The sequence below is a fragment of the Monodon monoceros genome, unplaced genomic scaffold (genome assembly GCF_005190385.1).
Source record: "Monodon monoceros isolate NGI ecotype Baffin Bay Population unplaced genomic scaffold, NGI_Narwhal_1 Super_Scaffold_15, whole genome shotgun sequence".
NCBI lineage: Eukaryota > Metazoa > Chordata > Mammalia > Artiodactyla > Monodontidae > Monodon > Monodon monoceros.
In genome coordinates, this window is record NW_021703771.1 from 71712197 (window position 1) to 71726515 (window position 14319).

The 14319-nt window shown below is 43.6% G+C and overlaps 1 pseudogene; it reads left to right on the top strand.

Moving 5' to 3' along the window:
• Window positions 1-536: 536 nt before the first annotated feature.
• The window catches only part of LOC114895914, a 67698-nt pseudogene continuing 53915 nt past the window's right edge, over window positions 537-14319 (top strand).

The following is a 14319-nucleotide window of genomic DNA, read 5'->3' on the forward strand; positions in this document are numbered from 1 at the left end:
AGTCTACCTCTGTTATCCACATCAGAGGGAAACATGGTTATTTGGACCAGGAAGCTCTGGCTCAGGCATTCTCACCCTAGTTTCCTCTTCTCAAATTGTGGATATCTGATTTAGCAGGAACTAAAGGTGTGCTACCAACTGCAAAAACAATTGCATTCATTTATTCACTACTTTATTACAGGCTTGCTTGCTATGGGCCAGAACCCACGCTAGAAATAAATACAAGGAGAAGATCTGTTCCTGCCCTTCAGGGGTCTCCCGGACTAGTGAGGGAAAGTCTAGGGAAGGGCACTTAAGGAAGGGACTGGATAATTATTGGGGCATTTATATATAGGTTAGCTGACATACTCCTAATTACAGCCCTAGTCAAGTGGGTAATGTTATCCCCATTTTATAGCTGAGGCCCAGAGAATTTAGAGTAACTTACCCAAGGTCACACAGCATGTGAAAGAAGGAGAAATCAAACCCCCATATGTCTGATCGTCCCCTTTGCACCACCAATACTAAACCGTGTGATTCCACGGCCAGGTAGTATCATGAGGGTAGCCTTCGGCAGCTGCTACCTGCCACTAACTGTCACTGAGCCCTTAGAAGTGTCACCCTCGGCTGTTCTGTTGATGTTGGAGCCCATCTTCGTTCTCTTGGGACACTCTGGAATGGGGGAGAGAGGCTCAGAGTGCCGTCCGGGAGGATTTGCCACGTCATTCCTCTCAAGCAGCTCTCAGGCATACCTGAATGAAACCGAGGAATGTCTCGTCTGTCTCCAGGAGAAGAGTGTTCTTCTCGCCAGCGTACCTGCCAACGTCACTGGGAGTAACTTTGAGAGTTTCCGAGAATATATTGAACAGGAGGCGGACAGCCCTTGGAACAGGGGAGCTGTGGGAGAGAGATTGCCTCGGGAACTGGGAGAGGTTGAGACAAAGCCAAGAGAAGAGAGGAGTCTTCTTCACTCAGAACCATAGTAGGAGAGGGGAGCCACGGGTCAAGCGGAACACGGTTCAAATGAGCATTATGGTAAGAGAAATACACTGGGTACCAGCTCAGCCACAGGCCCAGCGCCAATGCACAGAGAATAGAAGTATGAGGACAAGCCAAGGTTGGTGACTCAGCAATGACAAGAATTAGGGCCTTGGGAACTGAAGAAAGTAGGATTCTTCCAAACAGGCTGACAGTTGCTTATTCTCAATCCCCAAATCCAAAATGCTCTGAAAACTGACATTTTGGGGTGGCAAAACCTGTCCTGAATTGACATAAGGCTGTCTGTAATCTTGGTTCATCCCTCTTAATGTGAATATTCATAGTTTTGCTGTAGAAATATCCATTTATTATGGGTTATGCTGGTGGTATTAAATAATGTAGAGGATAGCAATATATTACATTTCTTAAAAACCTGAATTCCAAAACACATCTGTTTCCAAGGGTTTCAGATAGGTGACTGTGTGTCATGCACTACTTCCACATTATCTCATTTAATCCTTACATAACTCTTGAGAGGATATTATTATTTTCCCCATTTTATGGATGAAAAAAATAGGATAGGGAAGCATGTATTTGACCAAGGTCATGCAACCAATAGAAAGTAACAGATCGAGGATTGAACCCCACGCATTGAAACCCAGCTCTGTGCACAGGCTCGCGCCGTGCAATGTGCTGACAGGGACTGTAGGGTGGCCAGCAGTGGCTCCTGGGGAGGGGACTCAGAGATACTGTCACCTTCTCCTGCTAAAACCTGTCCCTGACGCTGACACCTCCGACAATTGTTTTGGTTTTTATAAAAAAGAAGCAACTGCTGGGCTAGAACCTCCTGTCAGCATGAACTTCTGGAAAGTGCTGAGTAAGAGTGAAATAGGATCTTTTTTAACTCTCATGTCCTTCAGCTACACTAGAGGACCTGTATCTAGGACAGTAGTTTTGGGGCTTTAAGGGGTCTCAGGTTCCTTTGAGAAGCTGATGAAAGCTATGAACTTTCTCCGCGGGATACTGCACATGCAACTCCACCGAGTAAATACTTCATCTTGTTTCAGGGGAGCGTATCCACGAACCCCAGATTAAGAATCTCTGTTCCCAGTTTTTAGAGGATTAGTAAAGTTTCCATGAAAAAAGTTATAGGAAAATTCAACTTTAAAGAGTGAAGATCGTTTTAATTAATATAATTCAGTTATATTATAACTGAATTATATTAATTCAGTTAATTAATTAACTGAATTAATTCAGTTAATTAATTCAGTGACTCAGTTAAGATGTAATTTCTGTAGAAGCCTAGAATTCTCTGGCCAAAGTGTGTGTGTGTGTGTGTGTGTGTGTGTGTGTGTGTGTGTGTGTGTGTGTTAGGGTGTTAAGAGGAAAGACTGGGTGGGGTTGAGTCCTCTGACTTCTCAAGTAAATTACCCGTACAGGTATTGTTAAAGGCTTTGCCTTCTCTGCTCATATAAACAACAAAGTGGTCCTGAAAGCAGGGATTGCAATAGAGGTGACTTTCAGTTCAAGGATCTTGTAATTATCTTTGGTCTGTGTACGCTTGGAGACTTCGGTTCTCCTGGGCAGATTGCTTTCCACCGTCTGCAGTACTAAAACTTGCAAACCACTGTCAAGGCCCAACTACAAAGAATCTCCAGCTGACATCGTAACTTTATAGTTTATTTTCCGTCTTGCTCTTTTGATTTACTAGGACTGTAAGCCTAAAACTAAATGTTTCCTAGTCATGTACATCTCTGATTTGATAGTGATGATATCCTAGTCCCAACAGTATAAAACTGGGAATGATGGATAGAAGAAGGGTGCTCATCACTAGCTGGCACAGAAAACAGCTCCCCAGAAGTTCAGGAACTGGATAGTGGCAGATTTTGTTTTTTACATGATTACCTTTATGACAGTTCTGTCACTCCACACCGAGTGCAATATATGTGAGCGGGTTTTTCTCTAACGAGAGTAACCATGGCTCATGACACTGGGCTGAGCTGTGTTTCTGATTTGTGCGTTTGGTAATTGGTAGAAACTGACGGTGCATGCATTTTGATGTGAAGTTAAAAAAAGACGTGTTCAGAGGAGGAGAACACGTGTATGCTCCCCATTTCCCACATGTTAATAGACAAGATTAAATGATAAATGCAGATGAGCAAAAACGGTTACATTCTTAGACTCTGGAGTTAATCCAACCCGGGTTTGGGTTTCAGATCCATCACTTATCAGCTAAATGACTGTCGACAGTTACTTCTATGCCTCATTTTCTGTAAAAATTGTATTAAAAGTGGTATTTCCCTCTAGAGATGTTTTAGGGATTAATTGAGATAATGCATGTAAAGTACTTAGCACACTGTCTTTTTCAACACATGTCAGCTAATGTTATCGCACAGGATAATAATGATTTCCCAACTCTGTTCTCCTACAAGAACCCTCTCTGGCGTTATTTGGACTTAAATACAACTGGGTCCCCAGATGTGCCAAGATGTATATTTATTTGGTCTTTCGCCCAGCTCTAAGTTATCAGAGACTTAGTGCTTGGATGAGAGGAGGGAGACTAATTTCATATTACCAAAGTGCTTTGCGTGAGAGGGAGATTGCAAGCCTCCGTGACAAATAGTTTTTTGTGTGCTATATGGCAGCCTGGCAGGGACTCAGTGTGTTTCTGCTGAACTGAGCTGAATGGGCAAGACCGAGAGAATGCCTGGACCCATCCCACCTGCCCGCACCCTGGCACCTTGTCCATCCCAGTCGTGGCCCTTGGTCAGCACAGGTGAATGGACTCAGATGTGTTCCAAAGCAAAACATTCTAGGGAGGTAGGTGGGCCTGTATCAGTCACCCTGGGTCCCCAGGAGCCCGGACCCCGGAGGTGCCAGGTTCATCTGAAGTCAGTGTGGGGATCACCTGTCACCTGTCTCTGCAGAGGTAGAGGGCAGAGCCTGCAGGGTTCTGCCAGCACTTGCACAGGGTGTCTGTGAGAAAGGCTGCTGGCCTTGCTTTATTATTCTGTCAGCCTTGAATAGCTTTGAGCCTAAAACCACCTGTCTCATTCCAACCGAAATCCAGTGAGTGTTTGAAAGAAAATGATCCCATTTGAAAATCGGTGGGAAACTCAGTCGATACCTTTCCTGGTTCTGCTAAATTGTGCAGAACTTAGCTTCTTGGGAAATCAATAAAATTTCCAAATGTGTATCAAACAAAAGCAGAGGTTCTAAAAAAGGGAAAGTGTATAAGACTAACTGGCTTAACTTAATGGAAAATAGGTCCTCCATAACGTACTTGGCAAAAACTAATGCTGTGTGTTTCTTGGGATTTGGAGGTGCGCTCTGGAGAGGAGAGAGGCTGTCTTTAGGACATTTAGAGAGACTCTGCCGGGCTGCCTTTCCTTTTGGCTGGTAACAAGGAAACTTGTAATAGGTTAAAACATTTAAAAATGAGATTCTTAGTAATAAACAGCTGTGTACGAGGTATCATGGAAAGCGACATTTTAATGTCCTATTACTGATGATGACTTATGGCATAGTTTTACTGTATCCCCAGATGTAAGGTTCAAATGTAAAATCAGTTAGAATCAACTCACAGAGCATGCCTGTACTTTTCCACAGCACTAAAATTTATTTATGGTACGTATATAGTGGGCAGAATTAGCAAAAAGAATACCTAATTCAGAAAAAAAAACCCACCTTTTTCCTGGCAGAACTATAACCAGAATTATCTTCTAATATGTAACTGTGGACAGTAATTTTCCAGAATATGGATAACATGAAGGAATTTTGCAGTATTCCTTTCTCACATCTACTTTTACCACATTTTAGCTTTTTTTTTTTTCCCCTACTACTTTTATTTTCTAAAGAAAAGTGCCCAGATTTCTTGTTTACTTGGCCTTCTGGACTTCCTCGTGCTTGTGCAAATTAGGTTTTTAATACTTATTCATTTTAGAAACTTTTTATTATTAGAAGACTTGTGGCCGGAGGAAAAGAAAACATGAAGTATATTGAATTACTTACAGTGGCTGTTGATATTGTTATCATAATACCATGAACAAAAACATAAAACAATGGGCTGGAGTCAGGGCACGTGGGCTCCAACCCATGGGTCTCCAGGAGCCCCCTTGGCATCCTGGGGACATTTATATGAGATGACCGCTCAGGTCCGTCAGCTCTGAAGGATCCATGCCCAGCGGCGTGCAGAGAAAGAGACTGGGGGGCCAGCCCCTCTCAGCAGCATAGTCCTCCCTGACCTCATTTGACCCTCTGATTTCCCTCATCTCTATCACAAAGCTAGTCATAGCATCCCCCAGAACGTAGCAAGGGAGTTAGGTTAGGGAGTTAAATAAAATCCTGTGCTGTGAAGTGCTTACTCCTGGTGCCTGAAATAGAGTATGCACTGCTTGTTATGTACCACCCAGCCCCACTGAGCACCAAACAGCGACCCAGAGAGACGCTGGAGCCAGACTGCTCTGCCACTTACTGGCTGTGCCACCTTGGGCAAGTTACTTAACCACTCTGTGCCTCAGCTTTTTTATCCACAACCAGTGATAATAATATTAATAGCAACCTACCCCGTAGGACTCTTGTAAGGATTTTTAAAATCTAGACAGAAATAATACCACTCTTTTGGGATGAACTGAGTGCTTACTCCATGTTAGTCACTGAACCGAAATGGTTTACACACTTTATCGCTTGTCAGCCTATGAGGTGCTGGTCCATTCTTACCCCCATTTTACAGACAAGAAACTTGCAAGCGTTGTCTGTGATCACACAGCCAGCATGCAGTGAAGGCAGGGTTCAAACGCAGGTTGCCCTACTCTAAAGCGTGTGCTTCCCAGCCCTACAGTCTGTGCTGGGCCTGTGTCTCCCCCCCCAACCCTGAAAATAGCGTGGGCAGGTTCAAAATGCTGACAGGCTTCCAGGGTAGGTCCAAGCAATAACAGCCCCGCGGAAATCAGTCCAAAATCAAGCCGACTAGTGCACCAGCATCTTCATTTGCAAACCAGATCTGGGGCTGAGTGCGGCGGTGGCACCATCAAGAGAGCACTGCATACTCTGCTTAAAAGTCAAGCACTTCTGAAAACAGCTGCTTGAAATTGTGTGCCACTGATAGAAATGAAAAACAAACTCAGATGCCAAGCAACGGTGGGAAGAGGACAAGAAGAGAACTAGTGACAAACAACTAGTTAGCGCATCACCACTGATGGTCACAATAAGAGCCCACACGAAAAAAATAACATCACAAGGAAAATTATGGAGGTTTTGGCCACAAGTTATTTTCTGTTCCAATATGTAAAATAGAAAACTGATATTTTTCTATCAAATGGCATAAATTTCTTTAGTGGGAAAGACCTTTAATTTGTTGGTTCTATCACAACACTGCAGCCCTGATGCATCTGACTTTTGCAGCCAAAGCTCCCTGGCCTTTGTCCTCGCCTCTTTGGCGTAGCAGAAGGAGGGCTGGGGCTGGCACCCTGGAGGGACAACTCCCCCACCCCCGCCCCCGCCCCCACCCCCCTACTCCTAGCACCCAAGTCAGGACAGAAAACCCTCATGCTACAGTACTTTGGAAGAAGTTCCGGGCCAGACTTTCTAGGTCATGTGGCTGGTAAGAGGCAGGGTCAAACCCAGATACTTTGGAGTCCACGTCACCCTGTCATCTCTTATTTAACCTTATCTGACCATGACCTGGGTGCCTGCCTCGGGACTGACTTGTTTATCCTTTCCTAAAAGACGCCTACATTTTCATAATCTCTGAAACATCCCCCTCCCACCCCCAAATAAACATAACTTAGAACTCACAGCTAAAATTGCATTCCCGTACTCAGCCTGATAGTGGATAGAGGTGCTGAGGTGCAGAGGGGGCTTACTTGAAAAGACCTTGAGAGAGAACCCAGGTTCATAGGAGTCCTGAGAAGTCAGGCTTGGCACTGGTTGCAGAAACAGTGATCAAAGCATACCCACGCCAGGTCCTGACTTCTCAGAAAGAGGAGCCTTATGTAAGTGTCTTGGCCAGCTCGGGCTGCTATAACAAAAATACCGTAGACAGGGTGGCTTAAACAACAGACTGTTACTTCTCATGGTTCTGGAGGCTGGGAAATGAAGATCAAGGTGCTTTTAAATAGCTGTCTTTTCGTTGTATCCTCACATGACAAAGAGCTCTGTTCCTTTTCTTATAAGGACACTAATCGCATCCTAAGGGCTCCAACCTCATGACTTAATTATTTCCCAAAGGCCTCACCTCCAAATACCATCACATTAGGGCTCCAAGATATGAATTAGGAGGGGGCACGGACGTTCAGTGCATAGCACTAGGAATAATGCAGCCGGCCACATTTCTTCTTGCAAAATCATCTTCGGCCCAATTCCTCCATCTCCCTTGCCCCCTGCATCTAATTGGTTGTCTCTTCTTCTTAGGTGTTACACGAACTCCTTTCTCTCTGCTTTCAGTTCTCATTACTTCGTACCCTAAACTCTGCAGTCAAGTCACTCTGCTCATCTCTCTCCCATTTCCTCATTCTCCCTGCACACAAATGTCTGATCATGTCTTCCTCTGCTTAAGAGTTCAGAACCCTCCATTGCCCATGGGATCAAAGTTCTTTACCCACAAATTCTTATCCCTCTAGGATTTAATCTCTACTCGGCTGCATGAGTTATCTGCTCCAGACAAACTAGTCTTTCCCCATCCCCTTAATATGCCTCATGGTTCCCCCTGTTTACCCCCTCAACCAGCACTGCCCTCAGATCCAGGTAAGCAGGGCCTTTACTCCGGCCTCACACTCTAGGGGGCCTTGCTCTGGCCTTATTTCTCCTTGTTCGGTGACACATTGGCAGGCCCAAGGGGATGTGCTCTCCCTGAGCCCAAGTCCTGCCCTGTAGTCCATGTGCTGAACACCTGAGACCCAGAATTCCCTGCTCCGATGACCCGATGGCAGCTTTCATGGCCTGCGCAGTGGCGGGGAGGGGGAGCGGGGAGGAGTGGTAAGTGGACTGAGCTTAGACTTGCAGGCCTGGGTGTTTACATGTGTGCATATGACGGACCTGGGGTAGGATGGGCAGGGGGCATGCCTCATCCAGGGGCCGGGGGCTGGCTCTCCCATTCCACTGCCAAGTTCCAGAGCCTAGTGATTATAAAGCGTATTTGTCAAGGTAAAGGATAGAGTGTATTTTATTTAGCTTCACTTATAACTTTAAAACAGGTAGAGCACATTTTAACAGTCTGTTTGTTTGACTTAAGACTTAAAAATATTAAGACAGGAGGTATGTGGGTTCCACTTGTATTCTTGTCCCAGGATCCAGAAATGTTAGGAGCTCACCTTCCCTCTATTTCCATTTCTACCAGTTGACATTTTACCCATCTTTTAAGTTACAGGTCCATTCTCACCTTTACCATAAAGCCTGCACTGACAACCCCCAGCTACAATGTAATTTCCTCTTAGCTTGTTTCATTCATAAACCAGCCTTAGTGACGTTCTAGGTGCCAGGCACCATGATGGAATTAAAAATACAGATGTGAAGAAACAGGCCTTTCCCTTAAAGAGCTTATAGGCTAGAAAAAGAGTCAACACCCACCCACTATGCACAATCCATCAGCACCTTCCATTGGCATTACATCCAAATTATATTGCAAATATGACACATGCTGCAATCTTCCCTGCTAAAACCCCAGTTTAAGGCACCATGACTTTTAATCTGGACTATGCCTCTGCTCTTGGCCTGCTTATGGTCTGTTCCCCACCAGCTGCCATAAGACCTTTCTGCCCTGCTTAAAACCCTCCAATGGCTTTCCACTGCAATTAAAATAAAATCTAAACCCGTAACCGGGCCCCCATTGACTCTCCAGCCCCTCTCCTGGATCTCTCCCTCTCATCCTCTACTTCAGTGACTTCTCAAGCCTGCCCTGGCTTCTTTCCATCTCTCAAACAACTTGTTCCAATCTCAGGGGCCTGTGAACTTGCTATTCTGTCTATAGCAGGTTTTTTCTTGTTGCCTCTTTTTGCTTGTTGCTTATTTCTTAGTTCGTATGTTATCCTCCCAGAGAGACCTACCCCAACTTCCCTAATGAAAGAACTTCCAAGTCCCTTATTATCCCATTACTCTGTTTTATTAATTTGTTCATGTGTTTACTGTTTGTCCATGTAGAATTGGATTCCATGAGAGCGAAGACTTTGTTTTGCTCATAACTGCCTTCCTGGTGCATATGGTTGGCACTCTGTGAATTTTGTTAAATGAGTGAATGATGGCAATAGAATGTGATTTGTGCAGGGCGCTGCAGAAGCCATTGGAGAAACCTAATTCTACCTGGGGAGAGTTGGTTTTGACTACAGCCTGGGTTTGGGGAGGTGGGGTTGGTGGGAAATGTGAAGACATAGACAGGGTTGACAATACATTTGATCATGCTAGAGTTTAAACTTTAATCTGAAAGCCAGGAGGAGTCATTGAAGGGTTTGAGCAGAAGCGTATGACCAAATTTGTCTCTTAGAAGTGACCTGGGGTGAAGGGGGAGGAGAAACCAGGGAAGGCAAAGATGGAGGCAGGGATTTAAGTCAGGATGAAGCTTTCTGTATACAGGAGGGAAGAGGATTTCTATCAGGAAGATAAGAAGTAGACAGCTTTAGTCAGCAAATCCACACGTAAGCCTCCCTGTGTGTATAGTCAGGGTGAAAAATTGGGTAAAGATGACAACTGCATGGAGGAAATGAAGGAGATGGAGCCATCTCTGGTGGCTGCTGGGTTTCAGATTAGATGCAACCTTTCTAAGCCTGGATTCTTGGAGAGAATCAAGCTCTGATGTCCAGAGGCACCTACTGTGTGTAGTTAATTCACTTCCCTCCTAAGCATCTAGAATGGTTCTAGATATGTGCTATTGTTGAAAGAATTGAGAATACAGTTCCTGTGTTGTGTAGGTCAGAGGAGGACTCCCATTTTTTTTTGGCTGAGCCACACTGCACGTGGGATCTTCTTAGTTCCCTGACCAGGAATCGAACCCATGGCCCCTATAGTGGAAGTATGGAGTCCTAACTGCTAGACCGCCAGGGAATTCCCAGGAGTCCCATTAAGAGTTGGGTAGATCATGGTATCACTGGGGAATACAGAGGTAGAAATGTATTTAGAGGGAAAATACCAAGTCAGGTTTAATCATACTGAGTTTGAGATGAGGACTGAGTGGTGAGTTATGAAAAAGGGAGAGAGAGAAATCAACATATAGGAGTTAGTTGATGCCAAGGGTGTAAAGGAGGTTGCCTAGAAAAAGGATAAACCAAGGAAAGATCCAGGGCAAAGCCCTGGGAAGCCTCATTAATTAAGGCTTAGCTTAAAGTTACAGGTTAGAAAGTTGGCTAAGTCAAGAGATCCTAAAAGGAAGACCTAGAAGAAGACAGAGCTTTGCAGAGAAATAGTACAGAATGAGGCGTGGTATTGGGTCAGCCAAAGTAGTTTCAAGAAGAAAGGGATGGTTGATAGTGGCAACCATAACAAAGGTGAAGTAGGAAATGTACTGAAACGTACATGTGGGTTTGGTAATATGAAGGTCACGTCATCTAATTCTGGGAAAGCACCCCATAATTCTTCTCATTCTGAAGTCATGTTGTCATCATCATCGCTACTGCTACCAGTAGTGGTGGTCGTAGCAGTTTCACGGGTTGGATGGGGAAGACAGGAGTGAATTACCCTAATGATGTTAGAAGTAATTTCTCAAAGTCTCAGAAGGTATGGTTACAAGACAGATTATGATGGACCTTTCACTCATCAGAGCTGCAGCAATCCATTCTATGAGCTGGCTTCTTAAAAAGGTCCAATAGATCCTACATCCAATAAAGTGTTTCTGTGTAGTTCACCATTAAGACAAAATCCATCTTTTTTTCTCCAGTGATGTGAATTTAATTTATTCTCATTTATTAAAGCTACTTCTGGGACTTGAAAATGCTTTCTAAATGTTCATTCCGTCTTTGCATTCACAGTCCATTTCATTCAACACGCCTTACTGAAGATGGAATTGCTTATTAAATTTGAAAGAGATCAATAAATAGCAGCAAAACTACAAGAGGTCATTTAATTTATTTTTATTAACAGACCCAATAAATCTGAGCCTATTTTCTTCAAATAAATCAGCTGGAAATAAAGAAACTGCTTTTGGGCAATTTATGAGGTTAAGTCTAAAAATAAAATTTTACTTTCATTTGTGGCTGGTATTAACATGACAAAGCTTCAACAGAGCTTGCTTAGTACTGAATTTATGTCCCCTATCTGCACAGATATCTTCTGCATAGCTGTATACAGGTTAGCGAATAGATTTGAAAGGGAACAGAGTCAAACTAAAAATCCAGTCTGTAGAGAGGAGTTCTCTGTATTTAAAAGTTTTAGGGTACATATTAAAAGTCTGACTTGTAGGCAGCGTTTTTATCTGAAAATGACCTGGGTGCCCTAGAATTTACTGTGGCAACTTAAGGCAGGAGGAGGGAAACTCTGAGACTGGTTTTATTTGAGCTCATCTAGACATGGGGTGATATTGCTTTGGCTACACCAGGAGCATAATTTTCCCTTTGGTGAGCTATGGGGGCTGAGAACAGTGATTAATTGGCTAATCAGAATTTCAAAGGGCAGTGACAACAGTGGCGAACAGAATGTAGTTACAGAAGTTCAAGTCCATTATAACACTTTGCAATGACTGAGCCTTTCCCCCCATCTCTCCCTGTTCTATAGTCTCCTCTGCCCGCTGGTCTCTAAGCCTCACCCTCGGCACTAGCCTTCCTTCTTTTCTGTATACATTTCCCCAGCCTCTTTCTTTACATCTTCACTACCCACAAAATGAAACTGAAAAATATGAATCTTTTCCCTTTTTAAAAAAAAACTTTTTATGTTACTTTATTTTTTTGTGGGGGGGGTGGCGCACCGTGCAGTTTGTGGGATCTTAGCTCCCTGACCAGGGATCGAACCCTGGCTCTCGGCAGTGAAAGTGCAGAGTCCAAACCACTGGACCGCCAGGGAATTCCCTTTTACTTTTTAAAGTTTTATTTTCCCTCGTCTTAAATTCAAAACAAGTTGAGCTTTGTGATTTTTCCCCCCTCCCAACCTACGATTGTTCTTATTTTTGTGGGACACCTAGATTTTGTCTACCTCCACTGCATCAGTAGACCACAATATCAAATGAATTCCCAGGCTGAAGGGACTCTAAGGTAGCTTAGGAGTAGTGAATTTGTGCAGATAAATCAACGATTAGGATTTTTTCCCCCCAGACACAATCAATATCACTGTCTTTAATAGCCTAGCAACGTGAAACTATTCCATACATTTTCATCCACGCCTACATTAAAACCTGAGAATCAGGCAAGTGACTCAAGCGATTGCTTAGGTAGGGAGTGTGCCTGCACAGAGCCGGTGTGACTTGTCTCAAGTCAGGCTCCTCAGCTGGAAAGGAAAATGGGGCCACGCGCCTTGGGAAGAGACACCGAGGGCCCTCACCTTGCTCAGCCCACAGCTGCTTTACCAAGCTAATAGCCACAGCATTATGCCTATGACTATGCACATGATTATACATTACTCCCCACACAGGAAGTTGAATGAATATATGAAATCATTTTGCTTCCATGACCTCATTGCAGGCACAGAGCTTTGCATTTCAGGTTTCTCTCCCTATGTTCCCGCCAGTGATATTCATTCTCTCTCTTCAAATCTGTTTCCCTAGCGACTCCTGAGAATGGAAACTTTTCTTATGATTAGATCACAGGGCTGGGGACTTCTATAAAATTCTCAACTTGTTCTCTTTTTCACTTAACTGACCCTTTGTTCCTCCTTTCCTTATCTATATAATGAGGAAATAACACTTTGCATGGAAACGGATTCTCAGATGAGAGGTAACTGGATGCTGTTGTTTTCATCATCGTTCTCAAACAGTGGACATATTCTAGGTGTGGCCAACGCAAGAAGGGGATGATCCTGAGAACTTCCTAAAAAGACCCAAGACTTGAAAATGTTTCTGGAGGGGCAGCTGTAGCGGTGACTGAGAGCACAGCCTGAGAGAGCCGGGTGGACTAGATTTGAATGCTAGTTCTGCTACTGACTAGCTGCCACAGTTTCCCCAAGTGTGAAATGAAGGCATAATAGTGACCCCCTGAGCACTGAAAGTAGGATTATACAAGTTAATATTGATAACATTCTTGGAACAGTGCCTTCAGTCTCAAAATGCTGTGCAAACAAAAAATTTAACATTTCTGATTATGCTAGAAAGAAAGGCCCCTCTTGTCCGGAAAGATGTAGTTCTGGTCCTTGTCACTCATGAGTAAGAATTGAGTTCAGGGCTTCCCTGGTGGCGCAGTGGTTGAGAGTCCGCCTGCCGATGCAGGGGACGCAGGTTTGTGCCCCGGTCCGGGAAGATCCCACATGCGGCGGAGAGGCTGGGCCCGTGAGCCGTGGCCGCTGAGCCTGCGCGTCCGGAGCCTGTGCTCCAAAACGGGAGAGGTCACAGCAGTGAGAGGCCCGCGTACAGCAAAAAAAAAAAAAAAAGAAGAATTGAGTTCAAACACAGGGGGTTCCGCTGATGAGAGAAAGAAGTGACCGCATGATGGAGACCGTAAGAATCCATCAACTACTGGTCTTTAACCGATTTTGCTTCTCTACCTACTAAAGAAAATGTTTGTTCATGTAACTCACACAGTTTAAATTTGATATTGAAAATTGTATTATAACTTTAAGTAAGTTTATCTTTGTTATTAGGAGGTAGAAAATTTGAAATGAGATGAGGATCGACTGTAATTGCAAAAAGTATCTCATGATTTGATTTTTAGAAAAGACTTTACCTACCTTATATAATAAAGCATGACAAATCTAAAAGAAATTACATAAAGTGTTGATGTGTGGATTTATCAAATATATCACCAAATTTTTGGTAGACTCCCAAAAAGCACTCTAGTTGCATTTAAAATGATCAACTTCAGTAGGCTATACTGCTTTGGCTGTCTGGAATTGAGATCATCCATCCCTACATGATCGAAAATATCACTTTACCAGCACCAATGTTTTACAGAATTGTGTATAGATGGGGAAAGATAATAAGCCGGATGTGTTTAAGTTGTCTTGACAAATCAGTAAAAGAGGCTTCCTCAAACTGTCATTTCTATTTATACTTTTGTTTAACTGTCCAAAAATGTTTGCACCCCTGGGCAGTGCACTAGAGTAAGAGTTGGCACAGGTGATGGGTATGCTTTTCTTCTTTCTAAACTGATAGGAACGATTTTACTAGAATCTTTTCTAAACAATAATGAACCAAGCTCCCTCTCATGTAAGTCATCTTCAGAAAAAAAATTTAAAAAAAAAATATATACATGGAAGTTGAGGATACTGAAACTGATTCCTTTTAAAAAGCTGGACATG